This window comes from Medicago truncatula, chromosome 7 (genome assembly GCF_003473485.1).
Source record: "Medicago truncatula cultivar Jemalong A17 chromosome 7, MtrunA17r5.0-ANR, whole genome shotgun sequence".
In the NCBI taxonomy this organism is placed as follows: domain Eukaryota; kingdom Viridiplantae; phylum Streptophyta; class Magnoliopsida; order Fabales; family Fabaceae; genus Medicago; species Medicago truncatula.
Window position 1 is genome coordinate 666,610 of NC_053048.1, and position 16,379 is coordinate 682,988.

At 35.4% G+C, this 16,379-nt stretch overlaps 1 pseudogene; it reads left to right on the forward strand.

Annotated features, from left to right (window-relative positions):
- Positions 1-4,729: 4,729 nt before the first annotated feature.
- LOC112416837 (uncharacterized) lies at positions 4,730-4,811 on the forward strand (annotated as a pseudogene).
- The last annotated feature ends 11,568 nt before the right edge of the window (positions 4,812-16,379 follow it).

Consider the following 16,379-nt stretch of genomic DNA (forward strand, 5'->3'; position numbering starts at 1 on the left):
GTGTGTGTAGTCCAACCCTTTTCTTTCTCCTATATAAGATAGATATTATGAGGAAACATGTTCTAATCTTAGTACTAAACCAACCAAGAAAAACTCTTTCTTCATTTCGTATAAGAGAGATGGGAGTATTTGCGATTCTTTGATCTTTGCCATTTACACATTTTTGGAATTTCAACATACTTTATTTAAGAAACAACACCTTCACGTAGGAAGTCGGAGGGCCTACCCCCTTCCCCAATCTAGATTCAGTGGTGCCCCTTAAAACATCATCTTCACGTAGGAAGTCGGAGGGCCTACCCCCTTCCCCAATCTAGATTCAATGATGCTTTTTAAAGTTTTTCTCAAGATAACAATCATCTTTTCGTAGGAAGTCGGAGGGCCTACCTCCTTCCCCAATCTAGATTCAATGATGAGATCTTGGAATTAATTTGGCTTTTTGGCTTTTTATGAACTCCCTTATACTAACTTATACTACCGGCACTTTGAGAATCTTTAAAGGTTAATGCACCACTAAGATTAAAACGCGTTTCCTTAAAATACCTAATCATACATTTACTCAAGGGAAGCAACTTTGTGTTTTTCTCATTGTTTATTCACTTTAAAACAAGATGTGGGTATATCAAGAAGACTTAAAACACAAGAGTTTGCTTTCATGTACAAAAAACGACCAATAAGAGGAGACAATAAAAATTTTATGTCATGATTGATTTCATTAAAAACAAGCTACTTAACCATGCCTTTTACAATAAAACAAAACAAAAGAATAAAGTTCAGGGGAGTTTGGAAACACTACGACTAAAGACACTTTATTAGGCTCCCCCCACACTTAGGAGAAGCATTGTCCTCAATGATTTAAAAGAAGAAGAAGAAGAAGAAAAAAGAGGATGAAGAAAGAAGAGAAGTAGAGAAGAGTAAAGGAAGAGGAGAGCTCACAATTTTATTGAAGTCCATAAGGTGGACCTTGGAGGTGAAGATGTTGCATCATGTATCGGAACATTTGATTGTTTTATTCATTTATTTGATTGCCCCTTAGGACATCGTTTCTTAGCCCGATCATTTCAACACCTTGTCTTTGTTGCTCGATGCATGTTCTTTGAACTTCGGTTTGCATCAATGCCTACCGTTCATCATTATAGTTTCCACCAGCTTCTTGTTAATGGTGCAAGTTTGCACCTACCTCCTCTTCATCACCACCATCATCACCATCATTTTGTACCTGTGGGTTAGTACCAACATAAAGCAAATTTTCCACCACCTCCGGATTAGTAATGTCCGAATTAGGTAGAATAATCAAACAATTAGCTTTAATGATTCTCCTTTCATATTGGTAATTGTGAGTAGGGTCATGGGTTTTAAGGAATGACAAAGTAGTATAAAAGTTTAGATAATAGTTCTCATCTATCCTCTTGATCCCTTGATTCACACTCACCCCAAACTTCTTAGCAATAAAAGTGATGATTCCATCCACCATTATATTACCCTTATCATCCGATTTTCTTTCTATCAATTGAAACAAGATAATCAAGCAAGTAATAACTGAAGGTGAAAAACACAAGAGGGGGGGGGGGGGGGGGTTGAATTGTGTTTTCTTTTTCTCTTAAAAAATACTTCTTCTGATAAAACTTCAGAAGCAGTTTGAGTGCTTCTGATGAAATGATCAGAGTCAGATTGCAGCGGAAAAGAACAGAGCAGAGAAAAGAAAGACAAAGACACAAGCAGTTATCCTGGTTCCTTCCACAACACGGAAGTAGTCCAGTCCCCCTTGCACTTCCAAGGAGATTTCGCTATAATCACAAAGATTACAACTGCTCAATACTTTCTAAGTATGAGACTTCACAAAAATGCTCAAGCACACACGCAAGAGTCTTCCAATGCTCAAGCACGCAGGCAAGAGACTTCTGATCAAACAAAAAATACAGAGAATTGAGTTTGACTTGAACACTTGATATACAATCAGTGGTGTTCACAATACAATACAATAAAGACTCTAGACTTTGAATTTCTAAGATGTATCAAATCAGTGCAGAAATTCAGTGTGCTTTGTAGATTCAAATTGACAGAGTTTTGGCGCTTTTGAACTTATGTATCTCTATCTGCAATCTTCAAGTCTTCACACCTTTATATAGAGGCGTAAAAGAGACGTTGAGATAATCAGCACGTCTAAAGAGTCGTTTGAAATCCTTTGATCATCCACTAGTAATCCTTTGCCTGATTTGGGTGTAGTCCTTTGAAGAATAAGCTTCAAATTCATTCCCATCTTGAACGTACAACTTCTGCAGGCATGGCTGTTGTCTTGTCTTGTAGCGTAGACAGAAAACAGAGTAGTGGAGGTAGTGGTTGTACACTTGTACTTTGTCAACTCTATTAACGAGAGACAAGTGCTCAGTGCTATCCATATATCCGTTGATACCTCCCTTTCAATTCTTCGTTCTTCTTGGATAAGACTGAATTGAGAATCAGCTACTTTGAATCTTCAGTTTGATTAAAGGATCAAACGTAGCTTCTGGTGAAAATATTGCTTCTGATGAAAACTTTTGCTTCTGATGACGTCATCACTTCAGCTTCAGGAGCAGTTTTCTTCAGATGCTCAGAATTTCTTTTTCTTTCCATTGTTCTTCCAAGACCTATTGAAATAACTTGAGTAGCCTTTGGTCCTGTACACTTGAACAATTATTAGTAATAACCAATTGACAATTTTTAATACCTTGTTATCATCAAAACTTAATAAGGTTCATTGTGAAACACATTTTGTTCCAACAATAACAAATGTTAACATGGTGGTTATAAAGCATGTCTCATAAATAGCTCATCATTCCTCATCAGTCCCTACCTCTTTCCTAGTCTATCCATAGCATTATTATCAGTGTATCGACAAGCATAAATAGATTGAGAGATAAGAGCTTTAGACCTACTCCTTTGTTTGTCATCTTTAAAATGGATGCCATGGTTCGTGGATGTTGCTTTCTCTTTCTTTGCACCACTTATAGAGCTTTCAATCTCCTTGCCTTTTTGATGTCATTGACCTAGTTAACTTGGTTTGGGTTTTAGGGAAGGTTAGGGTTTGGTAAGGTTTTGGTTTAGTGATGGGTTGGGGTTTAAGTGAGGTTGATGATGAGTTTAATGAAGGAGATTGGTGAAGACTTTTTTTTTTGTTTTTGGGTTAGGGTTAAATAGTGTAGAATTTGGTGTTTGAATGGATGAATGTTGGTTTTGATTGGTGGTAAATGTTTGGAATGATGAATGGAGATAGATATGGAGGTTTAAATGTTGATGTTATGGAGGTTTAGAGAGGGAAGTTGAAGGATGAGGGAAGTTTGTGTTTGAGAATGAAGGAAGAAGAAGAAAAGTGAAAAAAAAATGGTAAAAGAGGGTCTGGGACCATGGCACGGCCGTGCCAACACAGGCACGGGCCGTGCCAACTCTCTGGAAGTTGGTGGATGTTGGCTAGGTCACAGGCACGGCCGTGCCAAGCTTCTGGACGTGCAAGGCTCAATTTTCTTCATTTTTTTGCATCATATTTGGACAAATACCTACAAAACAAATTAAAAAAAAAAAAAACAAACAAAATAAAAGCAATTAAACCCGTGGGTTGCCTCCCACGAAGCGCTCGTTTAAAGTCATTAGTTTGACAATCAAGAGGTTTCTCTACCCTATACCCAACCTTTCCCAAAGGGATAACGGCGTCAACCTGACATTCTCTCCCAAATCACACATGGCTTTCTCAATGCTTTCGGATCCTATGACACAAGGTATGGGGAAACTTTCTGGATTCTTAAGTTTAGATGACAATTTGTTTGGAAGTATTTCAATAAAAATTCTAAATTGGTCATCTAACTTGGATTTGACAAAACCTTGTGCTAATGGATTTTTAGGCTCATGAGGTGGTGAAACAAATGGCTTTTCATTATCTCCTATAGTTTTCTCACTTTGAGGCTCATCACTTCCTATCTCTCTCTCATTGTTCTTAATTTTCACAACGGGGTCCTTTAATTGGTTACCATCCCTAAGAGTAATAGAACTTATATGGCCTTTGGGGTTGGTTTCAGTTTGACCTGGGAAGATCCCGGTGGTTCGAGAGGAAGCAGTCACGTGTTGGGCCACTTGAGAGATTTGGGTTTCAAGTATCTTATCGTGAGTTGCTATGGAGTCTACCTTGGATGTGATTTTGGCAAGAGAGTCATTCAAAAATTTAGTTTGGTTTTTAAGCTCTTGGAGTTGCTTGGATTGATTTATAACATAATTTTCCAATAAAAGTTCCAAGCTGGATTTTTGAGGGACTCTTTGGTTGTTTGCATAACTGGGTGGTGTTGTTTGTTGTCCAAAAAGATTTTGATTTACTTGCTCAGGACCTCTAACAACACTACCTAGTCGGCAATCAATGTCAATATGGCCAAATACACCACAAACTTCACAAGGAGGTGATACAGGAGCAGGTGTGACAGCACTAGTATTCATTGTATCAAATTTTTGTCTTAGTGCGTCAACCTTAGCAGTTAGATGATCAAGGGAGGAAATTTTGTACATACCTGCCTCTTTTTTAGAGGGTGAAGAAGCAGTGATGACTCTCTCACTTGTCCACTGATAGTGGTTTTGTGCCATGCCCTCGATCAAATCATATGCTGCTGTGTAAGTTTTATTCATCAAAGCTCCACCTGCAGCTGCATCAACATAAATTTTTGTGGTATACGAAAGACCATTATAAAAGGTGTGGATAATAAGCCACTTCTCTAAACCATGATGGGGGCAAAGCCTAAGCATTTCTTTGAAACGCTCCCACGCATCGTAAAGAGATTCACCATCTTTTTGAGTGTATTGAAAAAGCCTCGCCCTTAATTGAGCGGTTTGAGAAAGGGGAAAGAATTGGGCAAGGAAAGCTCGCCTTATTTGGTCCCATGAAGTGATAGAACCAATTGTCAATGAATGAAACCAAGCACTAGCTCTATCCCTTAAGGAAAAAGGAAAGAGGTGCAGCCTTACGGCCTCTTGGTTTGCCTTCAAAGTTCCACTGAGTCTTAGAAAAGTTGAAATATGAAAATTCGGATCCTCAGTGGGTGATCCGAAAAATTGATTCTGCTGCACTAAGTAAATAAGTGCAGGTTTTATTTCAAAATTATTACCCGCAACCGTTGGGTGCACAATGGCATCGTATGGCTCATCAGAAGATGTGATTGCATACTCTTTAAGAGCACGTTCCTCAACCATATCGTTATTATTATGTGTTTGTCATCTTCCTTTATGTAAGAATCTTTCGATCTCGGGAACGAATTCACCAAGACTTTTGTTTCTTCGCATAAAAGAATGAGAACTCAAGAAGTTAACGGTAAAAACTAAGAAATAAAAAAGGAAGAAAGAATAAAAATAAAGAGAAAGATTTTTTTTTTTTTTCAGTCTAATCGTTAAAAAAAAATTAATCAAATTGCAATAACTCCCCGGCAGCGGCGCCAAAAACTTGATGGGATAAAACCGCAAGTGCACGGTCTTACCGAAGTAGTATGAAAATAGAGTATCGTTCCGACAGGGAGTTATGAATTCAATTAACTTTTAATGATGATTAGATGAAAGAATTTTAGATAAAAGGTTGGATTTTTAATTACAAGAAAATAAAAGAAAAGATAAAAGTCTTGGGATTATTGGTTCATCCTAACGACAAGTCCTTCTCAAACCAAACTATTAAACTTATAACTTTATGTTAGACCTAATTTCTCAAGACAGTTTCTCTTTTGTTCCTCTAGCAACCAAGCCTATTTCGCTGACTTGATTACTATTAGATTTTGGTCCTAAGTTGCAACCAAGCCTATTTCGCTGACTTGATCACAATTTAGAATCCTTGAAGTTCGAAACTATATGTCTCAAAGATTGTAAAGACTATTTCGCTGCCTTTACAATCTTTGTCTAAATTCACTTGTTCGAATATCAAAACTCCACTTTCGTTTTATGAATTGATATTTGAGATGATGGATAAACAATTATCAAACCCTCCACTTTCGTTTCCACAGTTTGATAATGGTTGATCCATGTTAAAGCGGTGAATTTAGATAAGGAATTAGGGTTACATAAGATTAAGGTTTAAAGCTTGGTTTGATTAGGATTATGTCATTAGACTTATCCAACAATCCCAAGACGAGAGAAGTCTACTCACTGACGTTCATTGTAGACAAGGAGAAGAAGAGAAAAAGCATAAAAGTAAATAACAAGAAAGTAAAATGAACTTTTATTAGAAAGACAATTGTCACATATTGCATTCCAAGAAAAGATGAATATTTGTGATGGCTAGCTACTCTATTTATAGTTTACATTCGACTTAAAATCTAAGCAATCACTAGAATGTTCCACAAGTAAACTAAAACAGAGTAGCTTAAAATCTAAGCAAAAGCAGCAAAAGTAGTTCTGGAGTGTGGCACGGCCGTGCCAAGCCTAGCACGGGCCGTGCCAAGCTTCTGACTTTGAGGGAGATATATTTTGTCTCCAAATCTTCGTATTTTCGTACCGAATCAACTCCAAATCCCTTTCTTTTGCTCCAAGACTCAATCCATCCAATATTCGTTCCTGAAATATAATAAAATGCAATTTGTAGTAAACTATCTTAAAAAGGAAATAATACTAATATAAAATAAACTTAAATCTAATTAAAACTAAACTAAATAACATATTAAAATAGATAATAATTGACTCATCACCTTCTTTCTCAGAGATTATTTTGACTAATGAAGTGCACTGTAAAGAACTATTTTTAAACTTATTTGGTCAAAATAAGTTAAAATTAGATTTTTCTCATTTTCAACCAGCCTTCAATCCGAATATTGTAAAAATTTCCAAGAAAAATACTTATTTGGTCACAAGACCAAATGTACAGTGTTTAGGCGTACACACAATGAGATATTTATCTCTAAAATGATAAATTAATTTTATTATTAGAAAAAATGTCTTTTATATTTGTGCATAAACATTATAAATACAAACTTGGGACCATAGAAGACTAACTTCTAAACATTATAAACTCACTTGAGTTTTTCATTTTTCACGAGATTTGACAGAGAGAATCATTCAATGAAACTAAATCTCCTCCTTTAATAACCTACCAATCCTTAAAAAAGTTTTCAATCATCCTTTTTTTTTTTTTTTTTTTTTTTTTTTATCATTGAGCAGCTTCTACAATAAACAAATCGACTGCAATTTTATTTCTCTCTTGGTATATTTGATCGTTTAATTCCAATATAACAATCACACAAGCAAACTAATTAATTAATAAACATGAAGGTGTCTCATGATCTCTTGTATTTGCGGTTTACGCAGGTCACCAAAATAGCAAGATAACTTTCATAGTCAATACATAATATTTAGAGATCGAAAAAAATACTCTGAAACTACTGAGGTGTCTAGGTCTTAGTTTTGAAGTTTCCTACCCAAAAAGAAAAAACTATGCCATAAAATTATTCAATTGAGGACAATTCAACCGGTGAGAAAATACTTGGAATATCGTTGCATATACACTAGCATCCAGTTGCATATTTAGCCTACCACCTTTCTTATGGACTCTTATGAATTTTTATCGATAAGCTAACAAGCTCCAACACGTCAAAAGAAGTTTTTTTTTTTTGAACAATACGTCAAAAGAAGAAATTAATAAACAAAGACTTAAAAGATAAACCATTTATTTGGTATGCTAAAGTTTGAGGCAAAAAGCAAAATGTGAAGAAGAATATATTAATATATCAAACCACCTGTTGGTGTTCAAAAAATATGAGGAACATGTAAAGGAAGCACATTTATAAGAAGAATAAACATACACCACACCATTGCAACTTAATGATACACTGCTATAAAATCCGAATGTCAATGTGGACTACTAGTAGGCACTGGTGTTGATATGGCTTCTCTCAGCTTGTAGCAAAACAATCAACAATTCTTCACCTTTCCATCTATGAGAATAATGTTCAATTCAAACTCATCGGTATCCACCATATGGCCGTATGAGAATAATGTTCAATTCAATCAACTGTTCTGCTGTGATGTCATCTCAGGTAATGGTGCAAGAGGAAGAATGTCAGCCAGAATATCAGTTTCCGAGTCTTGGGACAAAAACTGGAAATTAGCAGAGAAAGGTCGAGTGTCACTGGGAGCAGATGCAGAGTATGGTACAATAAAAATGAGTCCCCAAACCCAAAGTTAGACATGTCGGCATTAAAACCATCTGATTGGGATGGTTCAATACTCTGAGGTGCATGGTGTTGAGATGGAGCAATTTCAACAGAAGTATCAGCCTTGAATGGTGAATCACCAAGCGGATCTTCAAAAGACTGAAAAGTTGAACAAACAAATACATTATTTTGAATGAAAATTAGCAAATAGAAACAGATATATCTTAAATTATTCAAAGCTAAGTTCTGAGGTAGATATCCTTTTTAAAATTAGAAAACCAATTTTTCAGAATTCTACCTACTCAGTTTGTTCAACGACCAGGTTTATTATCAAGCCATATGGTGTATTTCGTGACAGAAACTCTCCCACCCACACATTAGTTACAGTTATGCATGCTAAATCAAAAAGGGTGCAGACAAGCTAAACATGATAACTAGAAGATTTCCAGTCATATACAAATTCATTCTCTTTCATAGAAAGAAAAGAGTTCTTTAACTAAAACCTAGAAATAACCATACAGATTCATACCTCATTGAAATTATTGGACCCAGAGGATGGTGCTGCAAAAGAAGCTGTTGAACCAGTGTTTGCTTTGGGGGTTGAAATTCCTGATGTAGCGGGCCCAAGAGGCAAAGCATTTGAAGAGAATGAGTCTGATAAAGAACCGAGCAAATGGTAAGAAACATACAGATGTTATGAGTTCAACATTATCCCATTAAGCGGGGAAAATTACAAAATATGTGTCCAACAATTTAAACAAGATCCAAGATCCAACTCCCCAAAGGAAATACAATATAATATACAACATAATAATTTGACGTGCAAATAAAAGTTCAACATTACAATCGCATAATAATTTCGTAAACAGGGAAAGATTTAGAAGAGTACTTTACACAAGCGACCAACACAACATAATAACAAGCAACTTTACAGACCTGATGTAGGACCACGTGGGTCAAAGAAATCATCGGTGGGCTCAGTTTCCTGGGTAGAAGCAGCAGTACTAGCAGCAGCAGTTACTTCAGTTGGATTATTGCTTGCAGGAGAAGAACCAGTAGGAGCAGAAGTTAGGCTAGGATTATCACTTGCATGAGGGGACGAGCCTCTTGGAGCAGATTCTGCCGAAATTTCAACATCCCTGCAATCAAGATAATATTCATAAGAGGTCAATTTTGAACAAGTGTTGCCAGCCTCTTGTATGAAAGTTCATACCTTTCACCCTGCACAGGGCTCTGAGCTTCACCAACAGCCTCTTCATAACTAGGAGGAGCACCCGAATTTTGCTCAGAAAGTTTCCGCTGAAGTCTGCTTGTTTGTATACATGCGCGCGCGTGTGTGTGTGTGAGTGTGTGTGTGTGTGTGTGAGAGAGAGAGAGAGTGAGTGTGTGTGTGTGTGAAAATAAATATCACATGACTCCACACTCTAAATGGGCACAGATGTAAGTTGGACCACTTAAATACCAAGGCTTTCCTTGATAGAATTCTCTCTGTGACCTATTAACAATACTCCACTTCACTTGTGTCATTGATGAGTAACTATAGTAGTTTGAATAATTTTCCTAATGATGGAAATTCAAATCTAATAGAGTATAATCACAGTTGTATTATTCTTTTTCTTCACCTATTAAATTAGATTAGGTCGTCTACTTGTTAGGAGTAGCTCGCCTACTTTCTATTATATTGGAACTAACCGCCCATTCCCCATTGTTTGTTGTTGTCGTCCTAACTTTGTCATTGTTTTGCCAACAAATTTTTCTACCAAATTATGTATATAGCATTCCAATATATCGAACTGTAACAATATCACCTGGATTCTGAGAATATTAATCACGAAAACTGAAGATGTATGCCACGTTCCATTTTCTTTTCATGTGCTGATCCTCGTCTTGGGTTGTTGGCCCTGAGGGAAACAACAACGAACTCCTCTCTACTTGCTTTATCGTTGATCATACAAATTTGTCATGTTCCTTTGTAGTTCATGCCCTATGCTCAACTTGGTACTCTCTTTAGTTATAACATCATTGTATATATGCAAGATGCCATGAATTTAAATCTAATTACATGTAACCGAATCGATAATATTTAATATGGTCACCGAATATCATCTCAGATGTTTCGTGGATATATATAATAACAGAATGTTAAGTGACCACTGAATGTACAAACATATAGAAGTTACTAGTAGTTCAATTAGCCAAAAAAGGTATAGCCATAAGAGGTCTACAGACTATCCAACAGGAGACGAAAAGTCATAGTAAACAAATAGGCATAACTAACAAATATAGAGGATTGTGCACTCTAGAAGAACAAACACATAGGCATTGCAGCACATATATTGTCTTTCACTTACTTGTTTGTTTAAGAGCTTTATGTTGATATCATAATACAACTTATTCTTTTCCATCTCTGAATTTTCTACACAGTTAAGAATAAAGTGTAAACAAATAAAGAAAGTTGAGCAGCTCCACTGTTAATTACGTGATGTTTTCTTAAGTTTACATCACAAATTTGTGTGACAGTCTTTAATATATTCATTGTGGACTAATTAATATCAAACATTCTTTATTAAATAACTAGTAAATTTAGATAACTTCTAATTTTTCTCATACTGAGCCACTTAAAGAACTAGTAAAATAAATAAGAAACACTTCTAGGCATATGATAATTGAACCATGCTTTTACTAACCATACTCTGAATCCTTTTATTATTAAAAAACAGAAGTATAAAAAACAAGATAACCATAACTTTGAAACCTGACATGTGCTTTTTTTTTTTTTAAACAAACATATTCATGTCGCCTATCAATTGAATAATAGAGAAGTGCATATGAATCTAACATGATAATTTAATTGAAGACGACATATATGGTATAAAAAATACACTCAATACTCAAGAAAATCCATAATTAATATTCAATACTAAATACAACGGCTCTCTCTAAGAAAACTTGAGTTGAATTATAATTATATCATCTCGCTTAAATTGACCATTACGTTTTGAAGAATGATAAGAATTCATAATTTCTTATTTTATTTTTATATTTTAGAATAACGATACAACAAGGCCATAAAACAAGAAATTGGTTTACAAAATCAAACAATCGCTAGTATGCACAGACACTAGTCATATACAAAAGAAAGATTAAACCTGATAATTGTTGAGAGATTTAATAATCTGGGAAAACACTTCCATCACGTCTTTGTTTTGAGCTTTTGTTGCGGTTTCGTGGGAACAAACAACCATACAAACCGAATTAAACAGTTTGTCCAAAAGGACCAGTATCATGACGTGAGATTTGAAGGAAGGAGTGGTGAGAACACGGCGGCGGGGAAGCAGTGATCCATCAGCAAGATGAATCAATCGATCTCTGGCTATGCTATTAAATTTTCATCGCCTCGACGTAGTGATCGAAGGATTCTGTCATCACGGCGATGAGGTAGTGAAAAAGGGTTTCCGAATCACGATTTGCGATTCAGAAACGTGGTCAAGGTTAGTTTTACGTCTTCCCACAGACGGCGCCATGTACTTGTTGAAAAAGTACGGTAAAGAGAATTAGGGTTTTCTCTGTATTTTAGGGTTTAGATTGATGTTTAGATGCCTTGGGAATGCTCTCAAGGTTGATTTTTCTAGTCTAATATGGGCCTTATCGTAGCATAACTTCATCCCCAAGGAAACTGGGCTTTTGGTCTTTTCTGCTCTTTAAGGCAGTTTGGGCGACTTCTAGAGGTTTCTAGAAGCTGATAATGGCGGTGTGTTAAGAAGGACGCGCCTGGGGCCTTGGAGCCCTTCTGGAGGGCGTTTAAGCATTTCTGCAGGGCGCTTGAGCCCCCTGGATGGCTCTTAAGGCTTTAGGAATATTATGACGGTCCAGATTGATACGATAGTATGTAGGTGAAGCCTGCGTTACCCTCTCATTATTTGAGGGTAATTTACCCTTCATGATATCCACCAATCAAAATGAGTAATGTGTACTTTATCAATTAAATCAAACATGGAAATATTTTTCACATAAATTTTTTATTATTTGCATCTTTATCCCATATTTAAATTTTTGTTCTTCGTGGTGGTCGGAGGTTGCGAGGATTAGGGATGGGCTAGGGGTGGCGGCCATGGGTGGTTTGGTGATTGTGTGGTTCGGCGGGTAGGTGATGGGGAAGCCACACATTTTTGGCTTGATTGATGGTGTGGTGATGTTGCATTTCAGGAACGTTTTAGCAGGTTATTTAATTTAACTGTGAATAAATCAGTAACGGTTAAAGATATGTTCCTTCTTGGTTGGGGGGAAGGGGGTGGTGGTTGGCAATGGCGTAGGAGGTTGTGGGTGTGGGAGGAGGAACTTTTAGCGGAGTGTAGGTTATTACTTTCTGATGTTTCTTTGCAGCCTCCTTCGTTTGATGTTTGGCAGTGGTTACCGGACCCTTCCGAAGGTTACTCTGTTCGTGGGGTATATGATATGCTCACAAATCAGGAGTCTTCTCAGGTTTTGTAGAATGTTGATTTAATTTGGCATAAACAGGTTCCTTTAAAGGTGTCAATTTTTGCTTGGCGGCTGATCCGTGATCGCTTGCCTACCAAATCAAATTTGAGGGCGCGGGGAATTATTGACACGGAGGCTTGTCAGTGTGTTTCTGGTTGTGGCCAGGTGGAGGATGCTCGTCATTTTTTTTTGTTGTGTTCGTGCTTCGGGTCGCTGTGGCCTCTAGTGCGGTCTTGGATTGGTTTCGATGGTGTAGACCATGATGATATTTCAGCCCATTTTATTCAGTTTACTTATTCTACAGGTGGTTTGAAATCAAGGAGAACCTTTTTGCAACTTATTTGGCTACTTACTGTCTGGGTTTTATGGAATGAAAGAAATGATATATTATTTAAACAGAAAGAATGCTCTTTAGTGCAGCTTTTAGACAAAGTAAAATATCACTCGTTGTGGCGGTTGAAAGTCAAGAAGGCTACTTTTGTTTTTGGTGAACACATGTGGTGGTCTAGTCCTATGTCGTGTTTAGGCATTAGATAGATTATTTTTGTATGACTTGTAGACTGCTTTTCTTTTAGTGATCTTTTCGGCACACCTTGTGCAGTAGAGATTACTATTGCAGTGTTAATATATTACATTTTTGCTTGTTAAAAAAAAAAAAAAAATTATCTTTCTAATTAAAAAATTTAATGATGTATTTTATTTCCACATTTCACATGTGTATTCAAAAAATGGAATAAATATATTTAAACAAAAATTAGATACGATACAAATAAAAAAAATAATTATTTCATTACAAATACAAATTATATTCCTTACCAGTTTTTATAATATATATATATATATATATATATATATATATATCATTCAATTCAGAAGAAGTCGAATATTTTTTCGGTCAATGTGATAACCACAGTTTGACTAATCTTTATTTAAGTCTCATTGTAGCTCATATAATCAATAATAAATTTCAAACCATTGTAAAAAAAGAACAAGCCACATTTCACATAATCACAAGTTATGTTTCATTATAGTTCATCTGATATACAAGTAAGGTCAAACCATTGACAGAAAATAACTAACAATAGTTTCATTGATAACGAGTTAAGTCACACAACAGTTAATGCAATTTAGAAGAACGCTCAAACCTTTGTTAGAAAATAAACAAACCACTGTTTGAGTAATCAAAAGCGAAGTCCCACTATAGTTCATGTGATTCATAAAATTGGTTGAACATTATTATAAAAAGATCTAACCATAGTTTAAAGAGTAAATTACACTCTTCTCTCCTAAAAGATGCTTGAACATTCTTAAATGGTGTTTTAAAATTAGTAGATATCGTAAAAATATTTATTTATATTAAAATAGATTAAAGTGCAATGCACATTTAGTTATTAAGGGATGAGGTTATAAATTGTAATTCAAGCATCTCACGGGGGAGGGAGTATAAGTTTTATTTTTCAAGGCAGGAGAGTGTATACTTTAACTTGACGGGGGGAGGAGAAGCATAAGTTTGTTCTAGAAGAAAAGCTCGTTATAGTTCATTCATCTGATAGTCTGATGGTCTACTGTAGTTATATCAATAAATTTACTTTTAATTTTTTTAAATATTATTATTATTATTATTATTATTTATTATTATTGTTGTTGTTGTTTTGAAGAAGTCAAACTAGACCATCGATATTGAAATCGGAGAGAGTCGAACCCAAGACATTGAAAAAAGCATACTCCAAGGTTCAACGAGCCTTTCTTCTGGATCAAATGAATTATAATGAGCCTTAACTTTTTATTAATTAAATTGTGATATGATTTTTTGATAAAAGTTCAACCTTTCTTTTGCATCAGGTAACCCAAAATGAAACTCAAGATGTGATCAATTAAAATAGAGTAAAATTCACTTATCTCCCCTCTTAAGTTAAAGTATACACTCCCCTCATGAAAAAAAATCAATCTTTAGATCACATTTATAGACCTCACATATATTACTAGGTAAAGAATAAGAATAATTTCAAATTACATGACTAGAATATGTGTTTTTAATTTTACATGGTCATTTTCTAGACATTGCGTATCCTACATGATCAATTTGAAGAATTAACCATCTGTTCTAAATTATAAGTCGTTTTGGATCAAGGGAACCGTTGGTGATGAGCTGGACGGTCGAGATAGAATCAGGGTGCGCGCCTATGCGGTGATCTGCATGGGGATAAGCGTGTTTGCTCACCGTATTCACTCCAATTCCATTGGGTGTGGGTCTCACGGGCCCTGCTTTTATGGGATTCTAGCCGGTTAAGAACACTATTATACTCTTAACTATTTATTACTCTATCATCTTTTAAATCTTTAATTTAGCTTTTCCATGTCATTTATTAAGGACAATTTTGTAAAACAACTCATAATATTTATTTCTCATACAAAATTAATTATATTTCTTAATACGTGTGAGATATCCAAAATGCCATATAATTTAAAATGGATAAAGTATATATTTTTTGAAGCAATCAAGAGATTATATATTAAAAATAATCCTATCAAGTATAAGGTGTGTCTAATAGAAAATAACAAATAAAGTATCAAGTACAAAATCAAACCGAACAAAAATTGTCGTTACAAAACATAACCAACACATATTGATGGGATTAATCACCAAGAATGAAAGTCAAAATAAAAAGGCTAAAATATAATATTGGTCCCTGCAAATATAGCGAGTTTGGGTTTTGGTCCCCGATAAAAAAAATTTAAAATTCATCCATGCAGATTTTTTTGTTTTTAAAAATAGTTCCTAGACCCACTGTCTTGTTGATTTGGCTCATTTTTGCTTATGTGGCAGGCTATGAAGTCCGGACACGAGATACGATACGGATACAATACTGCACCGATACGCCGATACGGGAAAATTTCAAAAATCAAGATACGATACGGCTGGGATACGTTAATAAAAAAAATTATATAATTATGTACAATATAATTATAACCATTTTTTTAATATGCAAATATATTAACAAACAAAAGAAAGCAGTCATAGGCTCGTAGCACATCAACATAAATATAAGTAATATTAACGATTAAGAGAGTGATGATTAGTCAATTACATACACAATATATCCCAAAAAGAGCATCATAAGTGATATACTATATCTAAAAGATACATTGTTAGTGTTATACTATATCGATCCAAAAAAGAAGCACTATACTCAAGAGTTAAGTTATTTTAGTTAACATTGATTGGGAAGTATTGGGGCAGGTATCGGTGCAGGATAATTATCGGATACTCTCCTGATACTTATCGGGAAGTATCGGATAATTATTTTTAAAAAAAATAAAATTTAATCTTCGAATACTCTCCTGATACGTATCAGGAAGGTATCGGTGCAGGATACACAGGGGATACGATACGTCATCTATTTTAGAGTATCGGGGCTTCACAGGTGGCAGGTGCTGCTGACTGTACCAACTCTTCCACATGGCAAATACATGGCAATTCTATTTTCTTAAACATTTATAAATTAATTAGTAATAATTAAATTGTTTTTCAAAATTAAGAAAACATTTAATTTAATTAAATAAATAAAATCAGAAAAGGAAGAAAATTTGTAGGGTTTCAATTTCCCCCTTTTCTTCGTATATCCCAATCCCCACATCATTCTTAATAGAGCTGTCAAAATGGGCGACCCGACCTATTTAGGGCCGGGCTTCGGGCTTTAGCGGGCCGGGCCAAAAAGGCCAGTTGAAAAACGGGCTTGAAATATACTACCCGAGCCCGGC